Here is a 9,815-nt window from a genome sequence, read left to right on the forward strand (position 1 = left end):
GCCCCTCATAAAAGCCCGAAATCGTGCCCTTGTTGAGTCTTTTATTGGCCCTTGTGTTGGCACAGCAGCCATGCTACCTTTTAGGGAACCCTCTCTCCCATGAAAAATTTTAAAATTCAATCTAGACAGTCAAAATACAGTCAAACATTTCAAGAACTACCAAAATAAAAAACCGGATTGTCCGAGGTATAAAGTTTAGATTTAAAAATACTAAATTGAAAAAAGGGAAATATACACATAAATTGCAGGCCCAACTAATGTCTTATTAATTAAATATTAATATTTGACTTGTAACCATAAGCTTATATAATATTAAATTATATATTTTTTTGGAAAAAGGTTGGGTGTGCCGCCGATATCAAGTATGCTAGCACCCATTGTGTCTATCTCTCTCTTCCCTTTTTCTGAAATGACCCTCATATCCTTCCTGAATGATACTCCATCATGTGTTCCTATTGGTGCTATCCGCTAGCATACTTGATATCGGCGACATACCTATCCCTCTCCCATATTTTTTAAATCAAAATCTAAGTTTTAGTTTTACCGCACTTCTTCAGTCGGAAAAACGGTAGATGCATTTAAAATTTTTGCTGTATTTTGGGGCAATTCTTTCAAAACATTAAGATCAATTTGGAAAAGTGGTCGGGTTAACGCAGTTTTTTCTTCTTTTTTTTTTTTTTTTAATGAGAAAAAGCAGAAAAGAAAACTTAGATTAATAAAAAGTTTAGTACATCTATATCTGGTTGTTGTAGGGTTAAACCATAATCATTGTTCATTGCCTTATGGGCTTAACGCAGTTGGTAGGCACATAGTGTAGTAGAGCACTTGTGCACCCGAGACCTCCACTTCCACATCTAGTTTCCCACTTTGTATCCCCTACTCTGTTAAAAAAAAAAAAAAGTTGTTTTAGTTAACAATTAATGAATTTGACTATGATATGTAGTAAAGGAACTTTTAATTATAATTCACAATACCTCATTCTGATGGCAATCTCAATGTAACCAACCATGGTTACACAAAGCAAAACCCGCGAAATATTGTAAATTTTCAGTCCATGGACATCCCATTAAACCACATTTCGTGGCCATTTAGATAATACTAATAGGGGTCTAAGTGGTTAACTATATGGCTACGAAATTATGGTATCTTGGATAGATCACCTAACTTCCACTATTCAATCTTCAGTTGGTCCATTGCGTGGTCAAGTAATATGTGTGAAGCTGAACTTAAAAGTAGTTGGGATAAGGTTTTGTAAAGTTGAACAAGGTTTTGTGACTAAAGTCTGGTTTTAGAATTGTTTAATCAAACTAATTAGCCTACTTAATGATTAGTCAGATCAACAAGTTTAAACTCCATAAATATTATACTCTTCTGAGAAAGCCAACCCCCTCCCAAAAAAACATTAATAAAATGAGGGAGATTGTTTGCCCATGCTAAAGAGTATGTTTCTTAAAGGGAGTATGATGCTTTCTTTAAGGGACCCTATTGTGAAAGAATTAAAAAAATTAGATTCAATCATGAATGATTATTTAATTCCTTTGATAGAAAGGATTTGGATAAATAATATTCATGGTATTTATCTTATTAATTATCAAAAATTGATACATTTGATGAGAAATCATTGACGTTAGTGTTATGAGATCCCCCAAGTAGCCTACTGGCAATTCAAACACCACCATGTTGAATAGGAGGCTCCGTCGTTATTTAAAAACTAGTTGTCTTTGTTTAACTTTATATATATTTTATAAAATTAATTTCTTCCACTTTCAACCATTAATTAAGCTAGTTGTCTTGGTTTAACATTATGTGTGTTATAAAATTAAATTATTCCACTTTTAATCTTTAACTAAGCTGCTTGTTTAACTTTATGTATCTTATGTTTACCAAAAAAAAAAAAAAAACTTGTATATATAAAATTAAATTCTTCTAGAAAAAAAAAAAAGTATTATTTATTAACAAAAAATTTATCCTTATATCATATAATCATCATATTATTCTTCTCCTATTTTGCAAAACCCCCTTAAATAATTCCATAATATTAACCTAGAAGGGAGTAACCCAACAAGCGACCACATCCAAAGTTGCACGCTAATATAGCTTACATCATCCACCCCCAATTCCCAACTTTCTATAATAATATTTTTTTTGCATCACAAGATTAGGACAGGGACTTGATGAGTCAAATCCTCATTCTATAAGTCATAAGTTAATCCATAAAGTTAATCAAATGTTAACTTGGTAAGACATAGTTTATATATTGGGAAAAGTTAGTTCTCAGTTACGTATCTCAGAAGTCAGAGACCAAAACCCTAAAAAGGACTAAGGAAGAGCAAAGAAGCCATCCATGTGATTATTGTTCGTTTAGATGGTTCAAAGTCACCTTAAAATGAATAGGTTCAAAATGGAGAGAGAGAGAGATTTCAATTTGTTTATTGTGCAAGGAACAGGTGTTCCATATATCGTCCATGTGCGGAACTCCTTCCCTTGTTTATTTTATTGGGAAAAGATTTCTCACGAGATCAATGTACTATTAATACCTTCTCATTTGGGATTTTATTTATTTATTATTTTTTTCTATCGTATCCTAATCACGTATGAGTGATACTATCTCTACATTGCCATTGTTGTAACAGTGATACACCTATTCACAGTGATTTTTATATTCATTTTTTGAGGAGAAAGAAAAATGGAATGGGAAAAATATATTTGAACCTATGGTGCTTTCTATATCTTTAGGAGTTATTATTATTATTATTATTATTATTATTATTATTATTCTCCTTAAAAAGTAGATAAACAATTGATTGCGAAGGAGGCATAGAAAGCATTGTAGGTTCAAAGAATCTTTCGCAAAATGAATATAAAAAATTCTCCTCATAATTTAGAGATCCTTTTGCCTCTCTTAACATAAGAACCGTAGCCTTCCCTATCTTTATTTGGTTGAAAAATAAAAAGAAAAATATATATAAAGATATTTTTGTTTTTCTGTTTTTAATCGACACTATCCATAGTCAACATTAAATAATAGTCCCAAACATTAGCACTCAAACCCAATGGCCAATATCATATGATGATAATATATTTTATCAAAGAAATAGATAAAAGCCATTTAGAGAAATCCCATGATGACACCTTCACATTCTCTTATTATCTAATTTAATCTAGTAAGTAATCAGAAAGTGATTACCAATTCTTAGTTTAAAAAAAAGATATCGATCCTTAATTAGATAAAATAAAATACACATATATCAATACTGAAAACCCTAAGGAGAACTCATTCATTAAGGAAAAAGCTATGAGCCAAAGCCACATTAATTGACATCATTCTTTTAGACCACAAAATGAGAAGTGGTCAAGAAGAGCTCTTAAGATGTGAATTTTTCATAGGAATCCTCCCAATATGGGAATGTCCATCAAACCAAGAGGTTACAGTGTAGGCTTTCTGCCATGGTTGAATTGAAAAAAAAAATTTTTTTTTTGGGGGGTGGGGTGATTTAATATATATTCATTGACGGCGAGGTTGATTATGGACCGATGAACCTATTGTTCTCCGCCACATCTGTGAAAGATTGATGAAAGATGATGAAATTAATGTGTAGATCCAGTTGAATATCCTTCCCCACACCATAGTATTTGAGGTGTCAATCGATCAATATGATACGATTTCAATTGGGCTGAATTGTTTTCGAACCGATAATAGGTCAGACTAAAACCAAACCATTGAGTCAAAAGTTGATTTCGTTTTTGGTCTAGATTGGATTGATTTTTATCTGGTTGACGTAGCAAACTCTTATTTGGCTACCACTTGTTTGGGGGTTTTTTTTTCCCCTGAATATAGCATAAGCAAATAAGAATAATATTATAATTGTTTAATATCGTTTCAGACTAAGTTTTGGTTGCTTTGGTCTGATTTTGATTTCTACCAATTTCATAAACCTAAATCAAAAAAGGTTTGGGCTGAACCATCCGGTCGGTCCAACTCATTCAAGCTGGAAATTGACACCCCAAAGTAGTATAACCCTCTGTTTCTATAAATATAAAGAGTTGGTCACCTAAATAATTGACAATCTATTGGCTTGAAATCAATTTAACAATTATTGAGTAAAAAACTATTCACATTACATTACATATTACATAAGAGAGTTCTACCCAAAATAGATCCTTATATTAAGAGCAAACTACCTCGGTTTTTTCTGTTATAGGGAAGGATTTCTGCTGAAATCACATCACACCCTCTTTTCTTCATATCTTTATATAATCCAAAAAGTCCATTCTTAATTGTGTATTGGGTGGGATTGTGGTGCAATAGTTAAGTTGTATTATTGTAACATCTTGTTCACAGGTTCAAAACTTGAAAACGGCATCTCTTACGAAATAGTTGGTAAGACTGCATACACAATGCCTCTCCCAGACCTTGCTGTGGCAAGAGCTTTATGCACTAAGTATGACAATTCAAAACTTGAAAACGGCATCTCTTACGAAATAGTTGGTAAGACTGCATACACAATGCCTCTCTCAGACCTTGCTATAGCAAGAGCCTTATGCACTATTCGTTGTATTATTTTATTTGCTACATGATGATACATGAATATATTACATGCCTATGAAAGAGGACCATACAAGCATCTCATTGGTATAATTTGAGTTTAAAATAGGTAGAGAAAGTATTTGAAATCATAATAGATGCAATTTTATATTTTATATTTATTTCCATCTAGTGGTCATTATATTAGATTAACTTGTTGTCACCAAAGTGGTGAATTAAAAAGTTATGACCTTTATCTTTGGCCTTTTGCCTTATTCTTAAATGCTTTTTCATATACAATTTAATGTCGGGATAAAAATGGTGTTAAAAAAGTTGAAAGTCATCTAATTTTATTTTGATATGAAATGATAGATTTATCCTCATTAAAAACAAAAAATGCATCATTTTTTTCTGACGTGAAAACCAAAAAAAAAAAAAAATTTCATTAAAATACTCTTGAGAATAAGACTAAAGGGCAAACAAATGAGGTTACAATCTTATTGTAACTAATAACTATGGTTACAATAAGATTTTCCTATATAATTTTACCTTTTAAAATACCGATAATTGTTTCTTTCTTTATTATTTTCCTCTCCCTTGTTTCGAGAGAGAAAAAATAGATTTTTTGATCTTTAAGAATAGGAGACGAGAACCATTGATTGATAACAGATAAAGAATAGGGAAGCATATAAATTTGAAAAGCAGTTTAATGAGATTTATATTGCAGACTTGAATGGATGTAAGTGGTTTCGAATTGATAAGAGTATCCATCTCCTTAGTTAGTATCAATATGAAAGTGAAACAATTGCACTATAATCTTAAGTCTGTCTCTCTCTATTTCTGTTCTCAGTGTTGTCATTTTCAGGGCCAACTGAGACTGCCCAATTAAACAGAAACTGATTTTTTTTTTGGGTAGAATTAAACAGAAACTGAATCGATTGTTTATTAAATGGTTTGATTTTGCTTGTAGGAAATTTTTTTTTTTTATCACTTTTCAATACTTAATCTACATTTACTCAAGTTGTTCATAGAAAGTAAATTTCTACCTCTCCTTCTAATAAATGGCCGATTCTAAGGTTATTGGTATCAATTCCGACTGATTCTGAGTTGCTTTGAATCAAAATCGGCAGAGACTCATCCATCACTAAGTCTTGTTTTAAAACCTTGATCCTAATCCCCACACCTCTACTCCACCCCGCTCCTTGCCTTGCAACCAGGCACCAGGGTTTTAAAGTAAGGATCAAGACAGAAAGTAGTAGATAAATAGTGCATTCGACTGTTTAAGACCTTTTTAAGGCCTGATTAACTGGATTAGTAGGAGCTTAAAGCTCAAAACCCAATCTAGCCTAACTGGTTGATATCCCTAGGCATATGCACCTAGTCATGCCCCAACTTTTGTGGAGAGACTGTTTATTTGTTCGAACACGTGACCGATAGAGGTCTATTGATTGTAATAGAGTAACCTTACCATTGCGTTGAGGTTTTCCTTTTTAGGTATGAGACCTTTCTCCGATAATAACTAAATAGATAGAGTTCTTTACAGTTTTTTTTTTTTTTTGGAGGGGTGGGGGGAGGGATGAATTGGGGTAAGACCAACGTTTCAAAAAACGAAAATTGCTAATTCCAATTTGAATTGGCTAGAATCGGCTGAAAACGTAGTAAAATTGGTGGGATTAGGCTGGATCGGCTATGGCTAATTCTAAAATTTGAATTGGTTGATTCACCAATTTGATTCTTGTTCTATAAAACCGTTAGTAAGACTTGTATCAAAAGAAAAGATACAAATGGAATAGAACAAAGAATTTATATGAAGTTCTAAACTCACATGATCATCGAAAGATTTAAAACTTGATATCAAAGATTGGATTGGATCTTGCCAATCTATCTATATATATGGGAGAGGGATCACAACTACGCAATAGTGCAATTTACTACCAATAAGAGAGTGGGTGATGGAAAAATTGTCTAGAATGATAATTTAATGAAGAAATAGAATGAGTGCCCACATATGGGATGGGAGATCAAATTATATAAATAGCTAGTGTTCCTCCTATTGAGCTTCTATTTGCCAACTTTGTCACTTATTACTCTTTATTTTATGTTCTTAGAGATGACAATGTCTTTGCCTATGCTATTCCTAATTGTGCTCTGTCTTAGCCTTTGGAAAACTTTTTCTTTCCCTTGAAGATCTTCTTAAGTTTTTTTTTTTTGATAGAGGATCTTCTTAAGATTGTATCTATCATTTTTGTCCAATGCATCTTAAATAAGTTCACCCACTTTCTTTTATATTACATTAAATTATTAAAAAAAAGGCAAATATAATTTAACTCAAGATTCTTATTAAAATAATAATAATAATCTAAGATAGCCTAAAGTTTTCATTTTTCTATTGCCAAGTTATGAAAAAAAAAACCCTTATTTAAAAATTGCATCTAAGCATATGTGAAAAGGATAATAATTTGATGACCATAGCCGATGTCAATTGGACATTAAAAATTTGGACCATGATTTATTTATTTATTTCGAAGGGACCATTGTAAGATCAAGTATGACGATGTCTATATTTCAATTTGATTTTGATCCATTATGATCATTGTGATTCTATAGGTATCCCAATTTTTAACTTGAACTCTAGTTTTAATATGAGGGGGACACATCGTTCAGCCAGAATTAGTCATATGGTAAAATGAAGATTTTGAAAATACATGCCAATTGGAAATTAAAGTAGACTTCAAGGAAAAAAAAAAGATTGAATTTGTTATTGAAACTAATGAATAGCAAATCCAAAACATACCCTATGCGGAGGGAAAAATAAGTGCATGATATTGGAATGCAAATTTTAACGTATACCCTATCAGATAATGAGATATAGGTTCAGAATGTAATGAGATATGGGGTTTGCACACCTCTCTCTCTCTCTCTCTCTCTCTCTCTATTGAGATCAAACCAATTTAATTAAAATGAAACAATTGTTTTTGTTAAATATAAAACGAATTCGAATTTGAATGATAAAAAATTGACGGAACATTTAGAAAATAGAAGAATAAAAAATATGAATAGTAGAGATTATTAAATATTTAGATTTAAAAAAAAATATTGACATAAATTGTGGGTTCTAATTCATATCTTTTATTTAATTAAATATAAATATTTGATGTCTTGATTTTAATTTTATAAGGTATTATTGTTTAAAAAAATAATTTGTCTAAAGGGTACCATTGTTAATCCACTCAATCTCATAACCACTTATCCGTCTTTAGTTGAGTAATGTGACAGTCATTAATAAGCTTCTTACCACCACCCGGCCCCACCTCCCCCCACGCCCCCACCCCACCGCCCCCCCAAAAAAAAAAAAAAAAAAAACTTTTTTTGGGTTAAATTATAGTGATTTGGTAGAAAAGATATTGATACGTGGCATATCTAATTCGAAAGGTCTTTCACGTGCCATCAAGTTGCTTGGAAGATTAACAAGATATCACTATCACATGTTGACTAAACGCCATGGATTTAGGGGATATCTGCCGATACCGATTCGGATTGAGATTGGTCACAATCGATACTAATACGATACAGTTGATATAATTGATACAATATTGATATTTAAAATCATACTATATGACTTAAATTACCAATATTAGATCGATTGAATAATATATCTGATCAATATAGATCGACTGATACGGTATTAATATTTTCTTTTTATTATGAAAATGGCATTTTTAATTCTATATAAACCCAATATGTCTGATATGTATTTATATCAATATTGGTATCAGTAGCGAATTACATCTTTGGTTTTTCCACATGACAAGCTCAAATTCTCGGAACAAGTAAATCTCAAAGTCCCTTGTACTAAAAAAAAAAATCCTCTTTTATTTATGGATTAAATTTTTTTAAGATCATAGTGAACCAAAATTCATTCACCACGGATCATCAAGACCACTAACAATTCACCTCTACATCATTAAACCAGACATTGATGTACATAACTACTTTTTTTTAATCGATTGATTAAGGAAAAAAAAAACCCTCTCAATGTGAAAGTAAAAACCAGCTCAGAAAAATCCCCAATAGGGAAATGCAAAAATCTTCTTTGGATGATCTTACACATTCTAGCTCAAACTCCTAAGGATTGGGGATGCACTCTATTGCATATGAATAAGAGTAAAATCTTCATTAGATAAAAACCATAGAAGAAAAAATGAAGTAAACTAATTTAACATGCATATATAATGTTCTTGCTTCTTTAGCTAGTGGTAGAGCCTAGGATCCTTCATTGATTGCATTGGACTCTGTCGATCTTGAGTTGACTCAAATAGATCTGGCCAACTTTGCACTGAGATTAATATCAATACCAAGATCTAAATCCATGCTTTGGTGTGCGTAAGTAAAGTCCCCTTGAACAGTTATTTATAAATAATGAAAATTAGTTATTCGTGATATGTACCATGTTGGATTGGGATCTTGCCCATATAGTAAACCCACCACACTATGACACTGGGATCACCAACGATACATGCAAGAAGCTAGGCTTCTTTCCTCTTGCATGCCATGTACTTTTTTTTTATTATTATTTTTTATTTTTTTAAGTGAGTAACTAGGAATATAAATTTGCTTATTGACCAAGGTCACACACATATACTTAAAATACGTTCCTTTGTCTTTTGTGAATAAATGTCACACACATATACTTAAAATACGTTCCTTTGTCTTTTGTGAATAAATGACTCAAGGTTATATTAAATAAGGGAAATACGCTCTCTCACATGGGATAGTAAAATGATCATTCTGTCCCTCTCCTTAGAAAACCATGCTCAAGCTCCTATTGGTCCCCATATTATTGCAGGGGCCATATAGCCTGGTAGCAAACATGCCTTCTCAGTTCCCATTGATCAAAATAGAAAAGAGAATATTAATGTGGATCCTAATGATTCTTGTATGAGAAGGTATGGAAGAATCTATACAAGGACACTTTTCACAATTAAATATATGGGAGAGGGTTCTCTGAGCAAGCATAGTATTCTAAACCCTCTTATATTGAATTTTTTAATTGTCGATTTTTTTTTATAAAAAAATAATATAATAATCTAATATGTGTGAGAAGGCATGCAGTACACCTCGGGCTGAAAGAGCATTTTCCCCAAATATAAATCAAGGAAAGGGTTTTCTAAGCAGGTAGGATATTTTATATGCTCCCACATTGATATTTTTATATATATATTTTTTTGTCTTAAGAGAAAAAAAAAATCTTATAACAATTCATATGAGGAGGCACAATATAGGCCTTAAG

This window comes from Macadamia integrifolia, chromosome 3, assembly GCF_013358625.1.
Source record: "Macadamia integrifolia cultivar HAES 741 chromosome 3, SCU_Mint_v3, whole genome shotgun sequence".
Taxonomy (NCBI): Eukaryota; Viridiplantae; Streptophyta; class Magnoliopsida; order Proteales; family Proteaceae; genus Macadamia; species Macadamia integrifolia.